The sequence below is a fragment of the Eurosta solidaginis genome, chromosome 2, assembly GCF_040869045.1.
Source record: "Eurosta solidaginis isolate ZX-2024a chromosome 2, ASM4086904v1, whole genome shotgun sequence".
In the NCBI taxonomy this organism is placed as follows: Eukaryota; Metazoa; Arthropoda; class Insecta; order Diptera; family Tephritidae; genus Eurosta; species Eurosta solidaginis.
In genome coordinates, this window is record NC_090320.1 from 48,750,006 (window position 1) to 48,772,811 (window position 22,806).

The 22,806-nt window shown below is 38.1% G+C and overlaps 1 protein-coding gene across 9 annotated transcripts in view; it reads left to right on the forward strand.

Annotated features, from left to right (window-relative positions):
• Positions 1-22,806, forward strand: part of Dyrk2 (Dual-specificity tyrosine phosphorylation-regulated kinase 2) — a 296,262-nt gene that overhangs the window by 179,811 nt on the left and 93,645 nt on the right. Inside the window, exon 1 of one of the 9 annotated variants that reach the window (XM_067765269.1) lies at positions 8,695-8,835. The exons of the other annotated variants lie outside the window; for them this stretch is intronic. The gene's annotated coding sequence lies outside the window, so the exon portion shown is untranslated. Of the gene's footprint in view, positions 1-8,694; positions 8,836-22,806 lie in introns of those variants that run through there. 9 annotated transcript variants of the gene reach the window in all.

Consider the following 22,806-nt stretch of genomic DNA (forward strand, 5'->3'; position numbering starts at 1 on the left):
AAATTTGTTCTGTTTTATTGATATTATCGTTATGCTTTTGCTTCAACCACTTTTTTTTTAAAACACGGTGCATGTAGCGGTCCGTGGTGACACTTGAAATACTTTGGCTGGTGTACATAGAAAAATATCCAGAAAAGAACAATAGACGAAAGCATGTTCGAAAAACAAAAACAGTTTATAACAAGTAAGGACGGGACTGTCTTCGGCTGTGCCTCATACCTTTCATGAATGGGGCTGAACAATAATCTTATCCCATTCGTAATCTCCAAATAATCGGCTGTATAAGATAAGAAATATATAGTGAACACATGTACATACCCACGCGATTTTTAAGATAAATATAAAACAAAAAAATAGGTGGGTACTTTGTATTAGGAAGCAAAGTTTCACGTTTTTTGTGGTCTGCATGTAAAAACTATGACTACGAATCATGTATTTCAACAATATATGACGTAAACGTAAGTATTTGATGAAATTTGAAGCTTCTAGCCGTAAAAAAGGGGGTTTATATGGCGTATATAATATAGATCTCTATGATTTTTTCAGACAACAACATATGCTATATACGTATGCATTTGGTGAAATTTGAAGCTTCTAGCTGTTAAAATGGGGCTGATATTGCAAAAAAAAAAAAAAAAAATATATATATATACTATATATACCACCATATATACACTATATATACCACCAATCTCTATGATTTTTTTAGACAACAATATATGATATATACGTAAGCAGTCGTTGAAATTTGAAGCCTCTAGCTCCTAAAATGGGGCAGTAATTACGAAAAGTTTCTTATCTGAACAATCTGTTATGGGGGATGTATACTATATATACGACCGATTTTATCCATTTGTTCAGACAACAATATGTGCAATTTACGAAAACATATGGTGAAGCTTGAATCTTCAATCTGATAAATTGAGGAAGATATGACAAAAATCCTCCTTTTCTGAATATCGGTTGTATGGAGGATATATGCTATAGTGGTCCGATCCGGCCGATTCCGACAAATGTCTAATCGGACACCTAAATACACCCGCTCACCAAATTTTATCAAGATATCTCAAAAATTGAGGGACTAGTTTGCATACAAACAGACAGACGGACAGACGGACATGGCTAAATCAACTCAGCTCTTCATCCTGATTATTTCGGTATACTTAATCGTGGATCTATCTATTTTCCTTTAAGGACTTACAATTTTGAGATTCATGCCAAAGTTAATATACCATTTCATTTTCATGAAAGGCATAAAAATATACAAAATGCAAGTCACACTGTTGGTAACAACAATTATTTACCGTTATAGCAAACAATGTTCCCCGTTTGCATTATTTACTTGTTGTTTCGGTTAGATTTTATTTTTATACTCAGTTGAGCAGAGCTCACAGAGTATATTAAGTTTGATTGGATAACGGTTGGTTGTACATATATAAAGGAATCGAGATAGATATAGACTTCCATATATCAAAATAATCAGGATCGAAAAAAAATTTGATTGAGCCATGTCCGTCCGTCCGTCCGTCCGTCCGTTAGCACGATAACTTGAGTAAATTTTGAGGTATCTTGATGAAATTTGGTATGTAGGTTCCTGAGCACTCATCTCAGATCGCTATTTAAAATCAACGATATCGTACTATAACCACGCCTACTTTTTCGATATCGAAAATTTCGAAAAATCGAAAAAGTGCGATAATTCATTATAAAAGACAGATAAAGCGACGAAACTTGGTAGATGAGTTGAACTTATGACGCAGAATAGAAAATTAGTAAAATTTTGGACAATGGGCGTGGCACCGCCCACTTTTAAAAGAATGTAATTTAAAATTTTTGCAAGCTGTAATTTGGTAGTCGTCGAAGATATCATGATGAAATTTGGCAGGAACGTTACTCCTATTACTATATGTACGCTTAATAAAAATTAGCAAAATCGGAGAAGGACCACGCCCACTTTAAAAAAAAAAAATTTTTTAAAGTAAAATTTTAACAAAAAATTTAATATCTTTACAGTATATAAGTAAATTATGTCAACATTCAACTCCAGTAATGACGTGGTGCAACAAAATACAAAAATAAAAGAAAATTTCAAAATGGGCGTGGCTCCGCCCTTTTTCATTTAATTTGTCTAAGATACTTTTAACGCCATAAGTCGAACAAAAATCAACCAATCCTTTTGAAATTTGGTAGGGGCATAGATTTTATGACGTTAAATGTTTTCTGTGAAAATGGGCGGAATCGGTTGATGCCACGCCCAGTTTTTATACACAGTCGTCCGTCTGTCCTTCCGCATGGCCGTTAACACGATAACTTGAGCAAAAATCGACATATCTTTAATGAACTTAGTTCACGTGCTTACTTGAACTCACTTTATCTTGGTATGAAAAATGAACGAAATCCGACTATGACCACGCCCACTTTTTCGATATCGAAAATTACGAAAAATGAAAAAATGCCATTATTCTATACCAAATACGAAAAAAGGGATGAAACATGGTAAGGTAATTGGATTGTTTTATTGAAGTGAAATATAACTTTAGAAAAAACTTTATAAAATGGTTGTGACACCTATCATATTATGTAGAAGAAAATGAAAAAGTTCTACAGGGCGAAATAAAAAAACCCTTAAAATCTTGGTAGGTATTAGATATATAAATAAATTAGCGGTATCCCACAAATAATGTTCTGGGTCACCCTGGTCCACATTTTGGTCGATATCTGGAAAACGCCTTCACATATACAACTACCACCACTCTCTTTTAAAACCCTCATTAATACCTTTAATTTGATACCCATATCGTACAAACACATTCTAGAGTCACCCCTGGTCCACCTTTGTGGCGATATTTCGAAACGGCGTCCACCTATAGAACTAAGGCCCACTCCCTTTTAAAATACACATTAACACCTTTCGTTTGATGCCCATATTGTACAAACAAATTCTAGGGTCACCCCTGGTCCACCTTTATGGCGATATCTCGAAACAGCGTCCACCTATGGAACTAAGGATTACTCCCTTTTAAAATACTCATTAACACCTTTCATTTGATACCCATATCGTACAAACGCATTCTAGAGTCACCCCTGGTCCACCTTTATGGCGATATCTCGAAAAGGCGACCACCTATACAACAACCACCACTCCCTTTTAAAACCATCATTAATACCTTTAATTTGATACCCATATCGTACAAACACATTTTAGAGTCACCCCTGGTCCACTTTTATGATGATATTTCGAAACGGCATCCACCTATAGAACTAAGGCCCACTCCCTTTTAAAATACTCATTAACACCATTCGTTTGATGCCCATATTGTACAAACAAATTCTAGGGTCACCCCTGGTCCACCTTTATGGCGATATCTCGAAACGGCGTCCACCTATGGAACTAAGGATTACTCCCTTTTAAAATACTCATTAACACCTTTCATTTGATACCCATATTGTACAAACAAATTCTAGGGTCACCCCTGGTCCACTTTTATGACGATATTTCGAAACGGCATCCACCTATAGAACTAAGGCCCACTCCCTTTTAAAATACTCATTAACACCATTCGTTTGATGCCCATATTGTACAAACAAATTCTAGGGTCACCCCTGGTCCACCTTTATGGCTATATCCCTAAATGGCGTCCACCTATAGAACTATGGCCCACTCCCTCATAAAATACTCTTTAATGCCTTTCATTTGATACCCATGCCATACAAACACATTCTAGAGTCACCCCTGGTCCACCTTTATGGCGATATCTCGAAAAGGCGACCACCTATACAACAACCACCACTCCCTTTTAAAACCAACATTAATACCTTTAATTTGATACCCATATCGTACAAACACATTTTAGAGTCACCCCTGGTCCACTTTTATGACGATATTTCGAAACGGCATCCACCTATAGAACTAAGGCCCACTCCCTTTTAAAATACTCATTAACACCATTCGTTTGATGCCCATATTGTACAAACAAATTCTAGGGTCACCCCTGGTCCACCTTTATGGCTATATCCCTAAATGGCGTCCACCTATAGAACTATGGCCCACTCCCTAATAAAATACTCTTTAATGCCTTTCATTTGATACACATGTCATACAAACACATTCCAGGGTTTCCCTCGGTTCATTTTCCTACATGATTATTTTCCCTTATGTTGTCACCATAGCTCTCAACTGAGTATGTAATGTTCGGTTACACCCGAACTTAACCTTCCTTACTTGTTATACATACGTTGTCCCAATTAGGGCAAAAAGCACAATACATATTTGTTTTAATTATGTATTTATCTTTTTACAGTATTTCGAATTCATTTAAAATGTTTCACTGGTAAATAAAACGATTGTTTCGAATATTATTATATTGGTATATGTGACCCGGTCTATGAAAAAGTGCCTTATGACTCAAAAAAGAAATCGTAAACAGCTGTTTTTTTTTTTTTTTTTTGAGTCATAAGCCACCTTTTCATAGACCGGGTCACATATGCTTCGTCTTTACATATTTTAATTGTAGGACTTCCCCTCCAAGCTTTGGCTTAGTACAATTAGGAACCTTATATTTCCTAACAAATAATACTAACTAGATGGATTTTTTCCCGTTGGCGGTTAACCCAACTCCAGATGCTTGGTCCATGAGATCTAATTGTTGTTTGGCATTTGGCGGATATGATCGCTGAAATGTCATCTGCATATGCCGTAAGTTTCACTGGTTCTCCGTCGAATCGCTTAAGCAATTGTAGAATAATCAGCGTCGAAAGCATTGGTGATAAAACTCCACTCCGCGGCGTTCCTCTTTTTACAGATTTTGTTGCCTCGCATAGACCTCATTGCAACGTAATCATTCTGCAGCTTAGCATGAGGCCCATCATGCTTAATATGCCCATGAGGCTTAACATGAGGCCGGATGCACTTTAGTAGAGTTGAGTTGAGTCTATGATTGCTCATTCCGAAGCATTGTTCAAAATCCGGCAATGTTCAGAAAAACAGCTAGGGCATATTTCAGGCATTCCAAGGCTTTCTCTATATTCATTACGACGCTGTGCGATGCAGTATCGACTGACTTGCTTTTGGTGTAAGCATGTTGTGCTGAAGAGTAGAATTCCTCGTTCATATTTGATTTTATATACACATCTATTAATCTCTCTATAGTTTTGCGCGAGCATATGTCAACCTAATAGGCCAGTAGTTGTTCGGTTGCAGATGACTGGTTCTTCCGCTTTCGGTATGAACACTACTCGAGACGTTCTTCAAGATTGCGGGACGTGGTTCAGTTTGATGCAATCCTCAAAGATTGTTCTAAGCCATGTTACAGACTTGGTAAACGTTTTTATTGCCCATTAAATTTTGGTATTTGTACATCTCGCTTCGTACTATGAGTGTAGTCGTTGTTACACAATTCTTCCGCATCAACTGCTGCTGGAAGTGTGTGCTAAGTGGCACTCTTCACTGCTGCATGACCATGCCGCGTCATCCTTTTGTCTATCAGTCCCTCCCCTGTATCTTCTTTAGATAGGACTTTCCTCAGTCTCGCCGTTTTGCTGGATCATTCTATGTCTGCACAGAAATTATTCCATGAAACCCTCTTTGTCTTCAACATATCTCTATATTCTCCCCAGCACTCATCGCTTTCCGCAACTTTTGTCACCTTAAAAACTTCCTTCCCTCTAAGAAGACTGAACTTTTTACCTTACCGTGGCGGTTTTGCTCTTACCTTGAATCATTTGAGTTATGTGCAGTTGTCAGTGCCTTTCATATGAAGTTGTAGCACTCCTTCAACTCTTTTACGGTGCTAACATCTTTAGGTTTCCCTAACCATCCTGCTACATACTTCAGGAATTTGCGCCAGACCGTCGTCCTAGGGTTTCGAAGGATTTTCCTTTCCCTACTCACTTTAGGGGGATACTGAAGCTGATATTTCCATTATCTAAAAAGAATGGCCTGCCAAGGACCCTCCATTCATATTCTAAAATAACATGCTTAGAGTACCATTTTCAGTCTTCACCGTCATCTATTTTACTAAGTTACAGCGAAGCAGTCATTTAATATTTACTCACAGATTTTGTACTTCCAATGCAACATGTCCCAGCCGTCACAAGCTTAAATGAGCTTTCAGTTTTTCTTTGTTAAATAAACAAGTTTAATGTGTACCTTGGATCTTAGTTTCTCATTAAAACATATGAAACAGCCAATTTTTTTGGGAATATTTTTATAGTTTGTCTGAAATTGTAAAGTTTTATTCACTTACTAAGCAAGTGAATTGTTAATCCTACCCGTCACACTTAAAAAAGTCAATTTTTCGTATAAATTTCACACCTAAGTTTTACATTTCCTTAGCGTCATATTAAATGACTATTCGCGTTTTTAACAATAAAATTTCAAAACTCTGATAAGTACTCGTTAAAGAGAGATTAATTAAGTTTGAGTCAAAGTAGAGTCAAAATGCTTCACCCTTCACTATGGAATGTCCCTATACAAAAATTTTATGGTCCCAAGTTTTTCGCCTATTACGTTGTTTTTACTTTCATTTTGCATTTCATTTTAGCCATAACTTTATATATAAGTTTTAAAGAGACAGAGAGCAGGTTACTTTAACTAAAACATGTGCCAGAGGAACGTGCCGTTCGAGAAAACTTAGCAAAGACGTCACACTTCTATGATAAATGTGTTTTGGGTTTTGGACACGTTGATTAAATATGCGCAACTGTTGTTATTTTCTTTATGTGCGTCATAAGAACCCGAAACGTGTTAATTTTGATATTTTGTACTTAAAACAAAATACAGTGGCGAGAAAAATTATTTAATGTTTAGAATAGAAAATCTGAAAATATGTCTAAAAACACTAAACAGATATCTGCATGGGGTTATTATACCCTAGTTTTCCATTTTTTCACCACGCGAAATCTGACAATATCACCGACCAAATCCTCGAAGACCTTATTTACAACGTGGACAAAGCAAATGTTGACTATATTGGATATCTACGTCGATGGCATTACGCTAACTGTGCCCTATGCCCAAAAATACTGGGTATGACGTTCGATCAGACCTACATTTTGGCGAGCATGCAGCCGCAATTGTACCCAAAGTCCAGAGGCGTTTAAAATATTTCTAAATTCCCTTGCCGGCAGCACTTGTGACAAAGACAAATAAACGCTCATAACCACTCATAAAGCAATTGGCCTACCGCTTGTACGCTAAGCGTCCCCAATATGGTCGACGAGCCTAAAATAAAACACAGTGGAGAAAACTACAGGCCTGTTAAAACTATGAGCTCTGAACTGCCACGGGATGTGTTCTTATCACTCCTGAACATCATCTACACAGTGAGGTGAGAATACTCTCCACAAAGGAGATAAATGAAATGCTGAAAGAACAGTTTCGGTTCAATGCCCAGAAACGTGGGAATAACAACAGACATCTGATTGAAGAGGTCCACCTCCCAGTGACCTTAAAAGTTCATAAGCACTATGAAGAACCCCGGCCCTTAAGAGCTTAGCCGTGTGAAGAAAAGGCACATGAAAAGGCCTGCAGAGACATCCACAAAAAGTCGTCGGATTACTATGCCAACAATAATCCGGTGAACCACGTTTTCAAAGACAAATACCGAAATGAACTCGCAGTTGTGGAAAGCACCTCGCAAGTGAGACGCGCCTCACATTAGCTCAACTTCGATCTGGATACTGTAATAGATAAAACTCTTACTTGTTCAGAATCAAGCCCGAAATAACCAATGCATGTCCCGCTTGTAACGTGTCCCCACAGGACACCAACCACCTTTTCAGGCGCAATGTGGAATAAGCACCTCTAATACCCTTAACTCTTTGGTCCAGCCATGTTGAAACTGCAAGTTTCCTCGGACTCCCGTAAGTTTCTATTTGTGACAGTTTTTCATTGATCGCACCGAACTATTAGATATGGTGAACAACAACAACAACCTACCTGCATAACAAAATATATTCAATTACCTTACTTTTATAATATTTACATACATTTACACAATCGTTTGACATTTAACTTTGTAAGACTTTCGTATATACCCTTGACGAAATGGGCTTTAAATGCCTAAATCTTTACTAAATGTCACATTTCACACTTGTAAAGTCTCGCAATCTGCACTTGTGACACTCAACCCCACACCCACAGAGGCATGTAACAAAGGCAGCATTCAAAAACTCGTACGAGCTCAGGTCAATAAAAAGTCAAACAATCGATTTGTGTGCACACAGGTTAAAGAATGAGGGAAGGGTTAAAAGATGAATACACTGACAACAACAAAGGCATGGCAAACAGGTCACAGTGTTGCAAGTGCATAAACATTCTAAAGATGGTACTGTTGTTGCTGCTGCTCATGATGATGACACTCCTGCAAATTTCAGTTGCTTGAAATGCAAACGAAAATTTTGAAAAAAAAAAGAAAAAATGCAACAAAGCACAGTGAAGTATTGAATGCGGCACCCAATTTTGTAATTTACGGCAAGCTTGTCTTCAGTTTTTTTTTTTAATTTTGCTTATTTAATATTTTCCACCAAAATTTTTTTTGATAATAATCAATTTTGAATTTACATTTTTTTATTTGCGAAGTCACACAAATTATTTTTTGACATTTTTTATAGACAAACAATGCTGCTTAAATTTCTTGTCTACTTATAAATGCCATGCAAAGATTGTTGCACATTAAATAAGAAAAAAACTGACTATTTTGGGCAACATCGGGCAGTTAAAAGAACATACCTTATACTTTGAGTGAAAGAGCACCTAATTGCAGCCTGTCTAGCCAGCGTCCCAATACATTAAAAGAAAACCGACAAATCCCTCAATGCATTGGTGTTTGTCAGGTGAGCAATAGTAAAAATAAGATAAAAGAATACACTTACCCACCGATTTCGAGTAGGTTTATCAATTCTCTTTACGAATATTAAAGAAAATTTTATTGATATCTGGGATAATCATAACAGTTATATTTCCATGCTCTCTACCCGAGAGTGTTCTTGTCGGTCATTGGCAGTTGAACTGTCAGTACGTTCTCACTGCGATCTGTGGCATACTTTACAGTTGTTCTTATTGTTGTTCTGAAAAAAACTGAAAAATTTCACTAAAAATATTTGATTATGTGAATTTAATTAGCAAGATAGGCTCATCATCATCATCATTACTTGGCGCTTAACCGCCTAATTTTGGCCTATTCGCGATAAATGACGCCAATGGTTAAGGCTTCCTCCGCCTGCTTCTTCCAACTCAGTGAAGGTCTCCCCTTCCTCTGCTTACAAACTGCGGCGTCGACTGAAAAACGTTCCTGACCGGAGTGTCTTCGTCCATTCGCATATCATGACCTAGACAGCGAAACCTTTGGGTTTATATTCGCTATCTTCATATCTGCGTAAAGCTCATATAGCTTATCATTGTACCTTCTTCGATACTCGCCGTGGGCGTCATAAATGCTTGGGTTAGTAATAAATGCTTGACTACATTAGCAGCAAGGCATATACATGTACAAACAGAGAACACTTCACAGCATGTAAACAGCACCTAATACGCATGTGACCTTACATAACCTAAAGATACATATATGTACATATAAGAAGCTAAAGCCAATATAAGATACAGAAAGGAAATATAAATAAGCAACTATTCGAGACGGCTGTTCGCGAAAACTCTAAACCCTGGGAGAATTAGGTGAGCGAGGCGAACTGAGAGTAAAAAAGCAGCGTAGTCCAAGTGATGGTCAATCAGTTGTAAGTGAAGTACGCGTGCAATTTAATTGTGAAATCCAACTACCATAGTAGTGTTGTAAATAAGGAACATTTTGGTATACCGAGTATTATGAGTTACTTATTCTACAGTTCAGCGATTCGAACGACAACGGGAGGTTCAGAATAATCAAAAACTTCCTGGAACTCGCTACAGTATGGTTTAAAAATTCAACCAAGAGATATCGCTCTGTCTTTTATTGCATGTATGCCTCTTAGTGTGTTTGTAACCTATGCTACTCGGTGTGTATTCAACATATCAATTGCAAACTTGTCGACGAAAAATAACGTCCATTGTATAGACAATTTTGTATTTATGTCAAGCGTCGATTTGTCGCCTGCAATGCCAATCGTGATCGGCTATAATTGGAAATATATTTGCCTACATATATACTTTGGCTCAATTCAACGACAATCAATATAGTAATAGTTATTTCCCATCATATTACTTATAAAATAAATAAACAATAAATTGATATATACCCAGTCATACATAAAAAAATTACATTCGTACTACAAACGGTTGGCTACTCTGTTATTAATTGACATTTTTTATTTAACAAAATTTATTTCAATGCCAATGGCTATAGTACAAGGTTCAATTAATTGAAGTTGTGAAGTGGGATGACTGAGATTTTAGATATCAATTTGATACTTCTTAACCGAATTATACAACCTAGTGACATTAGTATTAGATTTGATTTGTTTTATTAACAAAATTCGTATCGATTGTATTTAGCCTTGAGAAAGTTACACCCATTTACTTAATTGGCGCTTACAAGTTTTAACAGTTATGGCCGTTCAACAAGACGCATTAGTCGCTTCTTCTTCGAGTTTACTGGCGCCCATCTAAATCGTTTTCCACCTCGTCCTTCCAGCGGAGTGGGGCCGCCCTATTTCTCAGCTTCCATAGGCGGGTTCCTCGCCATCACCAAAGCGTAGAGAACCACAAATCTCTCAAATAACTTTTCTCTCGAACACTCCATATAGCAGGAAGGGCACGATAAGTAATTTGTAGAGCATGATTTTCGTTTGCCCCGAGAGGACCTCACTTTATAATTGCCCCTTCGCTGGATTTCGAAGCTGATGTAGTTGTTTGTGTCAATGCCGGTTCCCAAAAAAACGAAGTCTTTTACTATTTCGAAATTATAGCTGCCGACAGTGGCGTGGTTGCCAAGGCGCAAAAACACTGAAAGTTCTGCAAATAGTATAATTTTCCCTAGCATCAACTCAAATATATCGCACGATATAAGGTCATCCTGTATGAAACTTACTTCCTTCGTCATAGTTGGGTTTTTCCATCATCATCGATTGTGCGCTCCAATTCATCGACCTCCCTGGCCTTTTCATCGCTCTCTCCATTTAGGAGCACAGACAACTGTTCCCTTTGGACATCGGTTACTAGGTCGTCTTTTGCGTTTTTACAGCAGTTTTCCCTGAGCTAAAAACCTTCCGTCTGTCACCGAACTTTTTGACACACTTAGCGAGCGTTATTCCTGGTGGCTAGTAGCTCAAGCTCCTGTCACTCACGCCTTTCTCCCTCCAATTTTTCTTCCTGTAAAGGCGTCTCGCTCCCATTTTCAATGCGTTCCCATACTCTTCTCTTTGTTTCGTTCAATTTTAAGGTAGCCCTCTAGAGCGGTTGCAACGTGGCATTCTTTATCGTAGCAATGGTTTTTCCGTGGTCGCCTGTAATCATTGATTTCCTCGGCGGAAATGCTCCTGGATTCCATTGGGTTTACTTTTGCTCTCAGAGAGGAGGTGTGAGGGTCAAGTTGCGAAATCATTCACAGTTTGTTGATAAAGCCTCAGTGTGGAGGCTTCTTTATGTCAAAACTTTCCGACTATGGGGCGAAAAACACCCTTTTTGCGCCCTTCTTCTCCGTGAGAGCATGGGCGCAGATGAATAAGATATTAAAAAATAGTTAGTTTTTATTCGAATAGCGGCTTGGAATTCGTGCACAGATGTGAACGTCAGTATTTGGCGACAAAGTCTCTCTCCCAATACGAATCTAACATCGAAACTGCGCTTGTTTACGTGGCCACTCCAGTAAATGTTAATCGTTGTTTTTTTCTTGCTTCATCAGTCGCATTCCTTGAATGGCGGTGATGTCGGCTTTTGCTTCTACGAGGACATCAACTTGGGAAGGTGCAATCCAGGTGCATGCTCTTAAATCATAAACCTTTAAATGTTTGCCGAGGTCGTCATCAAAAAAAGTTGTCCCTCTATGCGAGGCTTGATGAGCACTTACATTGGAGCTCATCTTACATGGCGGGTGCCAAACCCAACGAACAACCCCCTCAGCCGAGATGAGGCATTTATGATACACGAGCCGCTTGATCCAAGACAGAAGCCCGCTTGCAGCTGAACTTTATGGTGATCAGACGCTGTTGATGAAGTCCTCCAGATAGCCCTCAAATCGATTATCGCGGAGTGGTCTAGTTAGGTGGTCGCCTTCTCACCTCTGTTGAATCAATGTAAGTTTATTACGCCTTTTGAATTGGCTAATAAATTATTTATTTAATTAACACAAATTTATTAGCTACTTAAACAAATTGCAATAAAATATAATCCTTTTAATTTTCCTCAATATTTACCTATGCATTTTTTCGCCGCCACCAAATGACTAACTAAATACCCACAAACATGAACACAATTTGCCAAACCACACAACTGAGGCAACAAACCTACATACATATGTAAATAAAACAACCATTAATGTTAACAATTTGCCTAACCCCTTACCCCACTTTCCCATGTACTCAATGCAAATCACGCACTCTCTGCACAAAATTTTAATGTCAAAAGTTTTTACCACAATTTCCGACTAAAAATCAAATAAAATAAAAGGGCCAAAAACAAAACAAAAAACTACTTAAAATATGTATGCACTCTCTGTCAAGTTAAGCGTGGAAAAATATTAGGGGGACTCATGATAGCATATAAACTTATAAGGTGTAAAATTATATCCATTTACACACGCGGTTATATGAACGCACCTAGTAATACTCTTGATAAACTTGATTGTTTTTCAGCTGTATTATTTAAAAAAAAATTTTTTTGATTGTTATACAATGTCAAAAAAAAAAGATGAAGTGAAAAATCAAAACTAAAACGCCTTTAATTGCTGATGTTGGAGATTTCTGATGAAAATGCCGGCTGTAATGTCTGCAAGGTTGCATTCCTTTGAGTTTACCGCGTTTACACAATGAAATGTGCGCGTAAATTTATACAAATTGTGTAAATGATTTTTCATACAAAATTTGACAGCTCGTGCGTAAACTAGATAAATTTATACGTTTACACACTTTATAAGGCATTTATACGGTTACATGAGTCCCCCTATTTGCTGTGGTTTTACCTTCACTAACTGCGTACTTCATATAGCGGATTGATTTTTTTTTTTTTTAATGAAAGACCCAACAGTAAAATGGGTGTATAGGGAAATATAAATTTGACTGTTAGCCGCCTGCTTTGCTGTCACGTTAACTCTGAATCAGTGGTGCACAACGCAGTCAGAGCTAAGAATACAAACGCTACTGATTTTTGTAATAGTATGTATTTACATCAGGGCTATTCAAAGCTGAAAGTGCACCTGTATTAGTGAGAGCGCAATCGTAGCGATGATCGTGCGGGTGAATTGATTTTTCATTTAGTCGCTTACTAGCAAGCAATGAGCTAACAACAAGTATATGTATCGCGCATAATTTTTCATACATATTTTGATACCAATCAACCGATACCCACCACCTATGTATGTTGCTACGCCAAGCGACGACTATTGCGGCAGTTACCCACCGACGTGTACCGTACGTACGGACGTTTGTCGTACGAAGCACGTTTGACCGAACTCTCAAGCCCGTAGGAATCAATGTGTGCGCCTTTGTACATGTACATAACATATTTGTGTGTGTATTGTTTACAGACAAGCACTGTTGCCATTGACCATTTTGCATGCATGCTTATGGAAACATCCACTTTTTCCAATTTAATTTTTGATGTTGTAAAAGGCTGGAATTAATATTAAATAAATATAAATATTAAATAAATATAAATCTGCACTTTTACATAATTATTTCGAATTATTTTCACAATTTTTCAAACTTTAATTAGGTGTTTTTGCATAAAACTGCAAACGGTCAAAAATTAGCGCACAAAAGTTTACTAGGCAGCTCTGTCTAGTGAGAGAGCGATCAGCTGACACGTTCTTACGGAAAAAATTAAAATTGTTTTGATTTATACGTTCCGGGCTACGTAAGTACGGGCGTTGCACGTCGGTGAGTTTTCGGTTACATTGCACACTCATAAGATAGGTCGTGTCAGCTGACGAAAACTCACCGACGTGCAACGCCCGTACGTACGTAGCCCGGAACGTAGAAATCAAAACAATTTTGATTTTTTCCGTAAGAACGTGTCAGCTGATCGCTCTCTCACTAGACAGAGTTGCCTAGTAAACTTTTGTGCGCTAATTTTTGACCGTTTGCAATTTTATGCAAAAACACCTAATTAAAGTTTGAAAAATTGTGAAATATTTTAAAATAATTATGTAAAAGTGCTGGTTATAAATATTTAATCTATTTATACTTATTTAATAGTATTCCGGCCTTTTACAATATCAAAAATTAAATTGGAAAAAGGTGATGTTTCCATAAGCATACATGCAAAATGGTCAATGGCAACAGTGCTTATCTGTAAACAATACACACACAAATATGTTATGTACATGTACACAGACGCACACATTGATTCCTACGGGCTTGAGAGTTCGGTCAAACGTGCTTCGTACGACAAACGGCCTTACATACGGCACACGTCGGTGGGTAACTGCCGCATAACCCAATTAACGACGACAGAGCGAATCATATGCGTGTGAATTGAGAGGGCACAATTGTGCTATGAAATGAATAGCCCTGATTTACATATTTTTGGGCATAGAACTCACGCATGAGATGTTTACTTCTTGCAGCATTGTGAATCAAACTGTGATATCTTATCTGCCAACTGTCTGACAGGATGTTCAGTATGGCTACTTTTTAACGCTTTGACAGGGTGTTCAATATTGCGGCGCATAGGGCCAGCTATCTTAAGCGGGTGATAGAAAGAGATACAGAATGAGACAGCGATAGTCAATTACAAATCAGGTGATCCAATCACTTTGGAATTTTGACGTCTATGCAGAAGATATCACACTTAGTTTGATTCACAATGGCTTGCAGTGCAAGCTAAAATTGACTCACTGCTTGCTTTATTGAATCACTATCGCTGCGCTCACATGACATGTTCAGGAATGCCGAATAGTTTTCCGAAGCTCTCAAGTGCATCACTGTTCTGCATCGTTCGATTGTCACAAATTGCAGGTAATACACAAAATAAGCAGCGTCTATGAACCTGACATAAAACAATGTTTGAAGAATTATGTATGTACGTACGTAGCTTGACAGTTGGTGAGGTTAACCCTTCACTCGGTCGCACGTCAATGCATTTGAATGCATGTACTTGGTGGGTTTTGTGCGGGTAATGGAAGTTGAATTGAATTGGCTGACAGTAGCTCAAATGCGACTGCAAAAGACAAATGTTTGCGTGCGAATTATATCAGTTAGTTGAAGTTTGTTGGTCTTTTTCGTTTTTTTGTCTTAAGTACGGTTAATATAATGTGGGTAAGAATAATGTAACGGTGAACTTAGAATTTCAATTTTTCCCAGACAGCTTAGAAGCTACTCGAGTTTAACTTTTTTGTAGCTGTAATAAAAATGAAATGAAATGAAATTCCTCACAACTTGAGAGACATTTTAACCCATTGTGAGTGCATTCAGTGAGTATTGGGTGGCAGCACATTCGTCCAACCAGATTACTTCCTAGTCTGAGTGTATGAGGGAGCGAAAGATACACTTTCCTAACCTCTGTCAAACTATCGGAAAACCGTGCGCACAGAAATCTGAGTCATCTTGCTTGCAGTGGTGGACATAGGCAGATAAAATGATGAATCGACTCCTCCTCATCCAAAAAGCTTCTGCAGAGAGAGCATCGACAAGTCACATGTCGGAGCATTGGTGCAATAGTGCAATGAACTGTAATGACACCGGTAATTATTCTCACTGTAAATTTGCTTAGTTCAAGAAGGAAGCTATTTGCTTTTTGATCCAAAAATCGCTCTAAGTACCTCGAGACCGGTTGATCCACAGCAAGTCCTTTGCTCTAATCTCGTATTCCTCGACTATCCTCTGAAGAAAACCCAGCGGTGGTCATACGGAGCTATCTGCTTCTCTTATGTCCATTTCGGAATCTTTTCTGGCTATCTCATCTGCAAATGCATTCCCTTCAATATGGATATGCCTTGGAACCAAGCAGAGAGAGACATTTAGGTGGCTTTTGCACGCTCGACAGCTCCGCTTATGATATCCGATTTATCACGTAGGATTCTAATGCATTTAATGCGGCCTGGCTGTTGTCAATGATGTCTGAGACCGTACTATGCTTGAGCAGCTTGGTCGCTCTCCCTATGGCATAGACCTTCGCCTAGAAGACACTGCATAGGTTAAGGAGTCGGTACGACTGATTTACCTGCAGACGATTTCAGTGCATTCCAGCTAAAGTTCGCTTACAATTTCAATTAGTTTTTAATTGACTTTGTCTAAGAATTTTCGCGGGATATCCATAATGTGACAGAAAATGCTTATTCCGGAAGTATATCGAATATGCATCTGTTTTCTTTTTTTTGCCACCAGTGTACGTGAGAATACAATTATGGGAGAGCAATTAGAGATGGTTGTGTGATACCCACAGGTACCGTAGGCTGGGATGGTTGCTGACGGGAAGACATTTAAAACATTTTGTATGTCAACTCAAAACTGAAATGCACAAATTTATAAAATATATCAAGTTTATCTACTGCTAAGCGGAATATAACCTTATCTCAGCTGCCGTTTGGAGAACGACTTATAACATAGAACCTTTGATAAACTTCTATTCCAGAATTTGTTTCAAATTCTCACTACCTGAACATACATTCGATACATTTTGACATTAGGAAGGGCGTTAATGAAAAAAATGCTTGCACCCTTATTCCGAGATAGGGCGTTTTTGCAACAAATTTTAAAAAGGACGTTTTTGAAAAATATTCTAAAATAGTTTCGTTTTCGAACTGGTAGCCGGGTGATAGCATAATATTTCACTCAGCAGTCGATATACTTCTTACTCCAAACTGGTTTTAAAGCCATGCGAATTGTGTTGGGTGTTATCGGGACCCAGAGATCTCGAGATACCCATCTCTAAGGATACGTAATGAATACATAATGATGAGCGCGCCTCACTGATTTTGAACCCCTTTTTCAAGTTTACATTTTACTGCGGTTACCGAGTGTTGACTTCTTGTTTACTTAATAAGAGACATAAGGTAAAGCTTTGAATAAAGTAGACAAAAAGTCGGAGAGTGAGTGGGTTACTTCAGCAAAGTATAGCGAATTTACTATGACTATTCTATATACTTAAAAACAAGTAATCGTTAATAAGTTGAAGGGAGGAATGGAAGGACGACCTAGACATTGGTAGGGGCATTACAATATATGCCAAAGAGAGAGCAGCCAAACTACTCAAGGATAGTACGGTCCCAGATATCAATGTAATGTCGAACGTGCAGAGGTGTCAAGCCTCGCTGGCGTCCATAAGGCACCTAAATTTTTCCCTTTGCTGGATGCGAGGGCATAGCGATATTGGAGGGGATGAATTTGCAGGTCAGAAAAATTTCTGAAATGGATAGAAGCGAGCCGGACAGCTACGTACGAGCAGAGCTGGGCTATGTTCTCTCTTCTTTGGACTGAAGCCACCAGGATGATTGCAAGATCTCAAGATCCTTTTGGCCATGTTTGAATAAGAAAGAAACAATGCACCGACAGTGGCGCATACCGACAAGCTCCCTCTGCAAAAGCTGTCTGGATGAGAAGGAATAGATGTCGATTCATTACTTTCTCTGCCGATGTCCAGCCCTCTTACTATACCTAACTTGTCTGTGTAGGAGAATATAATTGGAGGAATTTTTCTATGGGGATAAAAAAAATTCGCGAAAAGAAAATTCCGAGAGAATATTTAGAATTAGACTGTATTGTTACATTGAAGTTGCGCCATTCTATTTTTCGTACTTGCAACTCGCTAAACTCCTCGCATCATAAAAAGTACCACTGGCTTATTAAAATATTGTGTGCCATTTTTTATTATCTGTCAATCAATACTTTTTGTCGTAACAATCAGCATTCACCATCCATCAGCAAATACTTTTAAACTGCGCTGCATGCGAACAATTAAATTTTAATATGCAACCAATTTATTGACATTTTTTTTTTTGTTATTAAACAGAAAATTGTAATAATTTTTTACAAACCAATTACTTGAATAGGAGTTGCAAGTAAAAAACAAGAAAACAACAACAGCAATCTGGGTGCGGCACATAGGAAATGGCACATAGTAAAGGAGATAAAATGTATATATATATATATATATGTGTGTTAGTAAGAAGCAACAATTATTGGTTGGAACAACAACAGCTGCTGCAGCGAAATAAAACGACAGCTGTAAATAGGAGCCAACGTGACGCAAAGTGACGCCCGAAATTTTTTTTTTGTTTGATAAACAAAGGAAAAGCAGTCATTCATTTTGCCATTCAAGCGTGCCATCAATTTAAAGCAGACATCGGCAAATAATGGCACAATTATGCAGACTCAATTCACACGTATTCTTATTCTCTTTAGTTTAGTTGCCGCTGAGCATTTGGCGCAGTAACATCGGTTGTGTTCGTCGCTCATTATGTTGACGAATGTTATTAGTAAGGAACAAGCAAAGATCGTTTGTTAATTTTTTCAAGGCGCACAAGCGAAAAATATTTAATGTTGACCAACCCTTTTGCACAAATACAATGTATAAGCCTTTTTCATGCCATTGTGCGTATTCAAAATATATTAGGGGGACTCATGTAACCGTATAAATGCCTTATAAAGTGTGTAAACGTATAAATTTATCTAGTTTACGCACGAGCTGTCAAATTTTGTATGAAAAATCATTTACACAATTTGTATAAATTTACGCGCACATTTCATTGTGTAAACGCGATAAACACAAAGGAATGCAACCTTACAGACATTACAGCAGGCATTTTCATCAGAAATCTCCAACACCAGCAAGTAATTTACAAGAATATCTTAGTAAAGACGTTTTAGTTTTGATTTTTCACTTAATCTTGGTATTTTTTAATTTGTATAACAATCAAAAAAATTTTTTTGGAAATAATACAGCTGAAAAACAATCAAGTTTATCAAGAGTATTACTAGGTGCGTTCATATAACCGCGTGTGTAAATGGATATAATTTTACACCTTATAAGTTTATATGCTATCATGAGTCCCCCTATTAACAAACGAGCTTGTCTTGTTGCTTGCTAATAAGCGAATGAACTACCCAAACCGATGCATCAAGTGATGTGCGCGATTATCGCGCTCTCACTAACACATCTGCATTTTGATTTTGCCGATGTCTGATTTAAAGACAAAGAAAAACATGCAACCATTTATCCCAATGCATTAAAGCTGATACTACTGCGCACATAAAACTTAACGAGCTAGTCAGTCAGTCAGTCATTGTGTGTGTTGTAGAAATTGACAAACGCTTTTGATGAGCTGTTGTTTTCTTAATATGCGATTGCATTTGCGCCCGCCGCGACTCATAACGAATGCGCTTTTACTCTATGACGGCTCATATTGAATACAATTCATTATTATGACAATGACGAGCCGCCTGTCGACCGCATCTATTTTGTTTTTTGCTAAAAGCAGCAATGGAATGACTACTAAAAAAAGATATGAGTTTGCGGTTTATTTTGTAGCGCTAATGCGCATGCGCGACACGACTTTTGCGCATGGATGGGCAGGCAAGTAGGCAGACAGACAATTATTTATTCATTCAAGCTGACACGCTGCAGCTGCAACACCAACAACACAACAACAACTAACAAACCAATTCATTTGACATTTAATGTTGGCGTAAGCGTCAACAATACAAACGTACATTGGCTATGATGCGCGTTTGATCGCCGTAGTGGAAGAGGAAGGGGAAGCGAATCAGCTTACAAACTAATGAATTTGCAATAAAAGAGTGGCCGCAACAACAACGAGCAAAACAACAGTATACATTGGCATTATCGTATGCTGTTTACATTGTCAAATGGCATTTAAAGTGCAGCATTTCGTTTTTCATTTGCAATGTGTGACTTTTACGGAATTGTGCAATAATAATGTTATGAAAATATTTGGTTATAGCATTTTTTGGTATTTTTTCGATATGAAAATACAAATAAATATATGGTAAATAATGGCAAAAGGCCATAAAGAAATGATTTTCACTAAGATTATTTGTAAACAATGCAAAATCAAATGTCACTAATCAAGTTCTGTTGAACGAGCCTAAAATTATTCCACACAATTAGGATTCAAAAAATCTAAAGTATATATTATTACTAATATTAGCAACACTAAGGCTGCCATCTCTAATCCGATGCTAAGCAGTGACTGTATGTATATCCATAAATCAATCATGTATCTACATAAACGAATAAATCATTATGTCTACACATACATATGTACGTACACGCAGCAGAGAAGAGATGCACAAACACATGCAGATATCTTATCTGAGATGCTCCCAAAAGTATGCAATTGTAATTGTGGAAGTGTCGCTCACAAATATACACATATGAGAAGCTATATACGTGCATCTGTAGTTATAATTATATGGCGGTAACTAAATAAATTCTGGAAGCGCTTAGAAGATGCCACGAGGAAATCTCAGACTATAAAAGCACCAACGGTAGAGGCGCTACAATCAGTTTTGATTAAGCACGCAATCTATCGGGCAATAGTAGAGTTATTTATTGTGAAGTACTTTAATAAAGGCCATTTTGCATTATTATATATTGGAGTTATTTATTCAACAGTTTAGTGATTCGAACTTAGCAAAAGGTTGCAAATAAGAGGATTTGCAAGTAAATTCGTTACAATTGGTGTCAGAAGAGAAATTGTTGAAGAAATTCCCAAAACTTCGAATACAACTTGGACATGGCAAAGTGGAGCGAATTGAAGATCCAGCAGCTGAAGAAGGAGTTGGAGGGCCGTGGATTGAATACAAGCGGCATTAAAATCGAACTTCAAGCACGACTACGAGAGGCAATGGAAGCAGAAGGAACTAACGTGGAAGAGTATGTCTTTCCTCTTGATGGCGAGGAGACAACAAAAGTTGAAGAGAAAAATGAAACATCGCAGACAGTTACGAGCACAGACTTGAACATGATATTGGCTGCAATATCTGCACAAACATCGACAGTAACATCAATGTCGTCGCAAATATCCTCCCAACTGGAAGAACAAAAGACAAATATAACATTACAAATGGAAGAACAGAAGACACATATTGCAGAAATGTCGTCAGAAATAACATCGAAGATTGAAGCACAAGAAACGCGTATTTCAGAAATGTCGACACAGACTACATCCAAGATGGAAGCACAACAGGAGCACTTATCATTGTAGGTGGCACAAATGTCTTCGCAGTTAGAAGCACAGCATACAAAAATTGTACAGCTCGAGGACAAAATGGATGCCGAGATAGAAGCTTTGAGAGGTCGTATACAGGAGTTGCAACTAAATCGCCCAGTTGTTTTAGCATGCAATACGAAGGTAAAAACTCCATCTTTCGACGGCTCTGTTCCTTTCCAGGTGTTTAAGATTCAGTTTGAGAAGCCCGGAGCAGTGAACAACTGGAGAGCTGAAGATAAAGTTGCTGCATTATTCGTTGCATTGAAAGGATCTGCTGCTGAAATCCTTCAGACTATTCCCGAGGGAGAGCGGAACAACTACAAAACATTGATTGGCGGTCTAGAGAGACGTAACGGAACTGAGCATAGGAGACAAGTTTACCAAATGGAGTTACTGAATCGCTTCCAGAGGCCTGGTGAAACATTGCAAGAATTTGCGTCGGATGTTGAAAGGCTGGCACATCTTGCAAATGCGGACGCACCCGTGGAATACACTGAAAGGGTAAAGATTCAGAGCTTTATAAATGGCATACAGGACGTCGAAACAAAGCGAGCTACATACGCAAACCCAAAACCAACATTCGCAGAAACGGTGTCACAAGCTCTGATCGAATGTGCCAAATAAAGCGAAATCAAAAGTACCTGCGAGAGAAACACTGGCATTGACAAAACTAAAGGGTCGCACGAAGACGAAGGAAAGAATTTCCCAGAAGGAATGCGAGGGTAGTTACAAGCCAGGGCGCACTACTGTTGTGAAACGTGGGAACGATATTGATTATGCGAAGCCAATCTGTCAAGCGCAAACTCTGCGAAGTAGTTCATTGTCCAAAGAACAGAGTGTTAGGGAACGGCCCAGGGTAAGGAATAGTAGGATGAAACCAGGTACGACAAGAATTATGATTCGGAAGGTTTCTTGGGGGGAGATTTGGTACTCTATACCACCCTCACCGGCAGAAAGGTGTGCCATCCAAGATTCGGTGCAGTTGGGAAGGCCCGTATAAAGTTGTGAAGAAGATCAGTGATACCGTCTTCCGAATATTAGCAACACTAAGGGGTACTGCCATCTCTAAGCCGATGCTAGGCAGTGACTGTATGCACATCCATAAATCAATCATGTATCTACATAAACGAATAAATCATTATGTCTACACATATGTACGTACACGCAGCAGAGAAGAGATGCACAAACACATGCAGATATCTTATATGAGATGCTCCCAAAAGTATGCAATTGTAATTGTGGAAGTGTCGCTCACAAATACACACATATGAGAAGCTATATACGTGCATCTGTAGTTATAATTATATGGCGGTAACTAAGTAAATTCTGGAAGCGCCTAGAAGATGCCACGAGGAAATCACAGAGTATAAAACCACCAACGATTGAGGCGCTACAATCAGTTTTGATTAAGCACGCAATCTGTCGGGCAATAGTAGAGTTATTTATTGTGAAGTACTTTAATAAAGGCCATTTTGCATTATTAAAT